Source organism: Callorhinus ursinus, unplaced genomic scaffold, assembly GCF_003265705.2.
Source record: "Callorhinus ursinus isolate GAN/ISIS: 27379988/994484 unplaced genomic scaffold, GSC_fseal_2.0 scaffold13, whole genome shotgun sequence".
In the NCBI taxonomy this organism is placed as follows: Eukaryota; Metazoa; Chordata; class Mammalia; order Carnivora; family Otariidae; genus Callorhinus; species Callorhinus ursinus.
This window is the reverse complement of record NW_027397075.1, coordinates 1,390,758-1,397,575: the sequence shown is the minus strand read 5'-3', so window position 1 is coordinate 1,397,575 and position 6,818 is coordinate 1,390,758. Positions and strand designations below refer to the sequence as shown.

Genomic DNA, 6,818 nt, shown 5'->3' with positions numbered 1-6,818 from the left:
CATATCTGTGCAAGATTTGGAAGTGGGAAATGGAGTGGCAGCCATGTTGCTGTCCATGCAATAGCGATTAGCCTAGGTTTTTGCTGCTGTTGTTCTTGTGGTGTGCTTGGGTCCTTTCTTTTGCTTTCCCAGCAGCTGATCACCCTAGGCCAGGGGAAAGATTCAGATTATATCGAATCTGTTGGAAAGTATGCTCAATGAATGGAAAACTGTAACAAAGCATATGGATATACTTCCCAAATTTGAAAATAAACAACAAAGAATAAACTGGAAATGTATGAATCACCAGATGAAAGGATTAATTATGCATTTTCCCATACGAATTCCTCCTGTGAACACTTCCTCAATAAGTCACTTGCACATATGTCCTTGTCTTAGGCTCTGCTGCTTGGAAATGTGACCTAAGAGAGCACAGATTCCCGGATGCATGGAATGTGTACCTCCTAAATGCTGGTCTGGGGTTCCCGAAAAGACCAGATGATAACAGCCCTCACCTACCTCTTTGGGGACCAGGGATTGTGTTTCCCAAATGCCAAACGCCTGCAGGTCCGTTTCATAAATCCCAAATGTCTCCAAGACCCTTAAGATACTGATAAGGTACAGGGGGGAAAAAGGGAAACAGGCTTCCTTACACGGAGGAATCAGGGCCTGCCCCACAGCAGGCGGCAGCAGTAACTGGACTCAACCTCCACTGCGGGGCGGCCGGGCTGGGGGCCGGCAGCGGCGGGGCCTCCTCTTCCGGAGGGCGGCTTTTGGCTTCGGGGAAGGAGGCCACGGCCCGGCGGGAGGGAGGGGGAGGGGAGGCCGGTGCGGGGCTTGGCGGAAGCGCCGGCGCCAGTGCCCCGGCCACTCTTGCGCCGGACGCCCGGAGGGTCGCGCGGCCCTCGCCCGTTAGCGCCGAGGGCCCCGACGTCACCGCGACACCCCCCGCGCCCCGAGGCTGCTGTTCTTCGAGCCCACTCGCCGCGCGTCGCCGCCGCCTGGAGAGATGGAAGGCCCAGCCGCCGACGCCATCGTGTCGCCCGAAGAGGAGCTGGACGGGTACGAGCCGGAACCTCTGGGGAAGCGGCCGGCTGTCCTGCCCTTGCTGGAGTCGGTCGGGGAGGCCAGCAGTGGCCCTTGCAGGGACGGCTCACTGCCCTCGACGCCACCCCCAGCAGAGGAGGAGGAAGACGAGTTGTACCGGCAGTCGCTGGACATTATCTCTCGGTACCTTCGGGAGCAGGCAACAGGCGCCAAGGACGCGAGACCACTGGCCGGGTCTGGGGCGGCCGGCCCGAAGGCGTTAGAGGCCCTCCGACGGGTCGGGGACCGGCTACAGCGCAACCACGAGACGGCCTTCCGAGGTATGCTTCGGAAACTGGACATCAAAAACGAAGACGATGTCAGATCTTTGTGTCCAGTGATGGTCCACGTTTTCAGTGACGGAGTAACAAACTGGGGCAGGATTGTGACTCTTATTTCTTTTGGTGCCTTTGTGGCCAAACACTTGAAGAGGATAAACCAAGAAAGCTGCATCGAACCCTTAGCAGAAAGCATCACAGATGTTCTCGTGAGGACAAAACGAGACTGGCTAGTGAAACAAAGAGCCTGGGATGGGTTTGTGGAGTCCTTCCACGTAGAGGACCTAGAAGGTGGCATCAGAAATGTGTTGCTGGCTCTTGCAGGTGTTGTTGGAGTAGGAGCTGGTTTGGCATATCTAATAAGATAGCCTTTTAAGTGCAATGATTGACTTTTAACCAACCCGCACCAAAACCACCTAGGACTCCTGTGAAATCAAAGGTATTTATGAAGCTGGACTTTGAGCTGTCCAGGCAGTAACCTCCAAGAGTTCGAGGCTAGCAACGTACAACAGCAGGTGGCAAGAGGATTATGGCTAACAGGAATAAATACATGGGAAAAGTAGTCCCCCTTGAAGAGTCACTGTCTAAAAGAAGCAGAGGTCAGTTGAGCCACAGGCAAACTTTGGGAGGCCGTGGAGGAGGACTTTTCGATTTAGTGAAGATGGTGGGGTTGAAGAGACTTAATTTCCTCGTCTAGAACAGGAGAGTGGCCAGTAGCCAGGCTAGTCCTAGAGTCCATTAAATATGTCCACTGAATTCATTAACTTCTCATAGTGTTACAAGAGAAGCAGTGGCAATGGCATTGATCTGTATAAAATGGATTGAAGCTACAGCTAATAGAACTATGACTAGAAGCCTGAGTACTGTACAACAGAGTGTGAAGGGAAGCTTTTGCTCTGTAATTAGCTTTCCCAGGTATACTTCCTGAATAGAAAGTCCAAGTGCTCAGGACTTTTCTACCTGTTCTGCTTTGGCTGGCTTGGTTTGAGTGGTTTAGTTTTAATAGCCTGGTGATGGCCAAGAATACTCGACTTAAGGCTCGATACTTAGAGTTGCAAATATGAGACTAGCCTCAATTTTTAAGGTAAAAACATCTTGTAAATGTATTTGTCTGTAAAAATTGTATATATTTTTACAGAAAGTCTATTTCTTTGAAATGTAAAGGTATGAAGAGTCTCCATAGACATCAGTTTTTGCATACCCATTTGAACTTGAGTAGTTAGGAACCTATTTCTTACAGCTTTTGTATTCTAAATATTGTTCTGGTCTTCTAGATTGTACACAGAACCAATTGGTGTAATTGTACACAACTTGGTTGTAATGGAACAATTCTGATTCATAACTATGCAGACTTTAATTTTCCTATCTGGTTGGTAAGTGTTCCTTAGTTTTTGTTTTTATTTTTTTAAACCTGGGATTGAGAAACTGAGGGATGGGAATTCATCCTTTCACCGCCTTACATGTGGGTTTTCAATAATTGAGTCAAGGTGGAGCTTAAGTTTTGGGCAGGGGGCGCATGTGGGCTGATACCTTACAAAATAATGGGCTCTGATTGATGAGTAGCTACTCATTTGAGTTCCTAACACTTGACCTAATTTAACTGGTAAAATTTAAATTGAGTTTATGAGGTCATCTTCAAAACTTTTGCTAAAAGATTTTCAGCTGTTCCAAATGGGACTTATAGTGTGTATATACAAAGATCCCATCAGTGGATGAGAGATACTCGATCCCTTGTTTGGTCAATAAATTGTAAAATGATGGCTTGGGGGAAAAAAAAGGGAAACAAAGTGAGGAGTGTTATGGCACCATATAGTTGTGTCATCCCCTACCCCTCACCCTAGAAATGTATCTAAGAGCATGAGGGGGATGCTGGAATGGGAGAAATATCGTGGACTTGCATGAATATTCAATGCAATGAAATGCTGATGTTGGGACTTAGACTTTGGGTCCTGCCTGCTGGGAGCAAATTGTGAAATAGGTGGGCAGTACCTCTGTGATGTATTAATATGTTTAAGTCCCTGACTCACCCATAGTTAAAAGAAAACCAAAAAAAACCCCACCCTACTTGGCCTGGGGTAGGGGCTTGGGGCTGATGGCTAAGGAGGGTGTGTGTCTCCTTCTGCGGGTAATTAAAATATTCTAAAAGGGATGACTGATGGGTGAACACATCTGTGAATGTTCTAAAAGCCATGAAATGATACACTTTAGGGGCGCCTGGGTGGCTCAGTCGTTAAGCGTCTGCCTTTGGCTCGGGTCATGGTCCCAGGGTCCTGGGATCAAGCCCCGCATCAGGCTCCCTGCTCCACGGGAAGCCTGCTTCTCCCTCTCCCACTCCCCCTGCTTGTGTTCCCTCTCTCGCTGTGTCTCTCTCTGTCCAAGAAATAAATAAAATCTTTAAAAAAAAATGATACACTTTAAAGGAATGAATTTTATGGTGTGTGCTCTAGACTGAATGTTTTGTTCCCTCACCTACCACCCCCACTCATAGGTTGAAATTTATCTCCAGTGTCATGGTAATCAGAGGTGGGGTCTTTGGGAGGTGATTAGGTCATAAGGTGGAACCCTCATGAATGGAATTAGAACATATATAAAAGAGACCGCTGAGAGTTCCTTCGCCTTTCTTGGCTTTCCACCAGGTAAAGACATAGTGGGAAGTTGGTGTCGTTTGTGAACGAGGAATCAGTTTCTCACGAGACACTAAATCTGCTGGTGCCTTGATCTTAGATTTCACCCCCAGCAGTGTGAGGAAGAAACTTCTTTTGTTTATAAACTATCCAGTCTCTAACGTTACTCTCTGCTCTAATGTTACTGTTAGAGCAGCATGAAGACAGCGTGTGAATTATATCTCAAAGCTTTTTGAAAAAGAAACCCACCCAGACATTTCTGGCACCCTCCCGTGGTGATAGCAGCGCTGGTGTGCAGTGTGGGCCACTTGAATGGATGGGGTTAGCAGCCGGGAGTAAATGGTAGGGAGGGCAATCTCTCCCCAGTTTATTGGAGAATGGCTACTGAATCTTGGGAAGTCCCTTATACCAATAATGATCAAAATGATACCCAATTCCCAACATACCCCCAAGCCATCTCGGCTGCCACTTTGGGATTCGCCCCTCTCCACCCCATTCCACCTACGCCGACATAGAACAACTCTTAAGGTAGACCAGCAGGCCAGCTTTTCCCCAGTTCCTCGTATCTTCACCTAGGTCTGGTTGTCTTCTTTCTGCTCAGAGGGAGAGGCTGCTTCATTCCCTGAGTTTAATGAAAGGGCTCTCCAATCTTCAATTCTGAGAACTCCTGAGAAGGAAGTGACTTTCTAGACCATGAATTGTAGATCATTATAGATTACTGAGTCTCTATTGCTTAATGATCTTTTGGTTCCAAGTGTTAAGAACAATTATCCAGAAGTTTGAAAAAAAGGAAAAAGACAGCTGTATAACTTCTCAAAATTAAATTAGAACACTATCTGCTTAAAGGTTATCTGATTTTCGAGGGGATATAACTGTTTGACTTTGCTATTGACTGGGCCCCAATTCTATAAAGATAGGTGTTAACTTGTAGAAAATTGATAAGTTGCAAACGATTTTTGTCCTGTGGAGATGCAGCTGATTTTTGCCTAGTAGAGAAGGTAACCTCAAAGATTATTGACATGTCATTATCTTAGAGCAGGGGTCAGCAAACTTCTTCCATAAAGGGCCAGATGATAAATATTTCAGGTTTTATGGGCCATACATTCTCTGTTGCAACTATTCCACTCAGCTGTTGTTGTATGAAAGCCACCACGGACTGCTGTGAATGAGCATGGCTGTGTTCCAATAAAACCTTATTTACAGACATTAAAATTTGAATTGTATGTTATTTTCATTTTATAGAATATTCTTTCTTTTTCCAGCTGTGCAAAAATGTAAAAAAAAATATACAAAAATAGGTGGTGGGTTTGATCACCAGGTCATATCTGCTAATTCTTGGCCTAAAGATTTTATTGTCCTGTAGGTCATTAACTAGTTTCATATTTAACTTGGAAATTTATTCCAACATCTTTTTTTTTAAAGATTTTTATTTTTCTTTATTTTTCTTTATTTGAGAGAGAGAGCACAAACAGAGGGAAGGGGCAGAAGGAGAGTTCTTAGAGAAGCAGACTCCCTGCTGATCTGGGAGCCCCATGTGGGGCTCGATCCCAGGACCCCGGGATCATGACCCGAGCTGAGCTGAGGCAGATGCTTAACCGACTGAGCCACCCAGGTGCCCCCAAGATTTTTATTTTTTATTTTTTATTTTTTTTAAAGAATTTATTTATTTATTTGAGAGAGAGAGAGAATGAGAGAGAGAGAAAGCACATGGGGGGGGGGGAGGGTCAGAGGGAGAAGCAGACTCCCTGCCGAGCAGGGAGCCCGATGCAGGACTCCATCCAGGGACTCTAGGATCATGACCTGAGCCGAAGGCAGTCACTTAACCAGCTGAGCCACCCAGGCACCCAAGATTTTATTTTTTTAAGTAATCTCTACACCCAACGCGGGGCTCAAACTCACAACCCCAGGATCAAGAGTCTGCACACTCCACCAGCTGAGCTAGCCAGACACCTGACATTCTTTTTTCTTATGAACCGTATGTGGGTGTGTATGTGGTGGCAGTTTGGATGTATTAGTTTCTTCTATCCTCTGAAGAAGTTTTGCGATCTAGCCGGTTCCTTCATTCATGAATTAAATACATCTTTGACACATGTTCACCATGTATTTCCAATTGAATGTGGAATAGTCTGGCTATCTCTTTTGTTCCCTGGGCTCCTCCCCTCTCCACCAAGTGCTTTATCAAGACGTTTTCCTAATTAAAGTCAGGTCTGTCCCTTAGAGAAATTCTGATGCCTATGATTTCCCCCACCCCTCTACTATTACGAAGAGGCCCTTTGTGCAACAATACCCTCCTTGAAGGGGCCAACTGCTGGGGCTGGCAATGGGCTGGCCTGCATGGATGAAAGGTAATGAATTAATGACACTGATAGTGGCAAATGCACAGCGGGGCTTGGCAACGGGTTACCAGGGCCCACGTGGAGGAGAGCAGGGTGCGTGGAGCCTCTGAGGGCTCCTGCACGGCTTCGCCCCATCTCCCCCCTGCACCCATGCTTGCGGCACAGCTGCGCACTCATTCCTGTGGTATCATTAACAGGGACCAGTGCTCCCGAGAAGACTTGGCTCTAACAGGCCAAGTTACTGCTGGAGACTTTCTATTGTAAGACGAACAGCAACGACTCCAGTGGGCGTGGGGAGAAGCCAAGGCTCCTGCCGAGCGGAAGCTCACTGGATGCCTGGTTGTTATTTGGCTCCATGGGGGGTAGGTGTTAATTAAATAGTCCCTGGGGGGCGGGAGGGGGGCATTTCCCAGCTGAGGAGGACTGGAAAAACTGGCCCCTCTCCTCCCAATTCAAGATGGCCACAACCACCATAAACAAATGCGCACCCTCAGTGGAAATCAAAGAATTATTGT

General features: G+C 46.8%; 1 pseudogene; it reads left to right on the top strand.

Annotated features, from left to right (window-relative positions):
- The first annotated feature begins 477 nt into the window (after nt 1-477).
- On the top strand, nt 478-3,011 carry LOC112811461 (induced myeloid leukemia cell differentiation protein Mcl-1 homolog pseudogene; annotated as a pseudogene).
- The last annotated feature ends 3,807 nt before the right edge of the window (nt 3,012-6,818 follow it).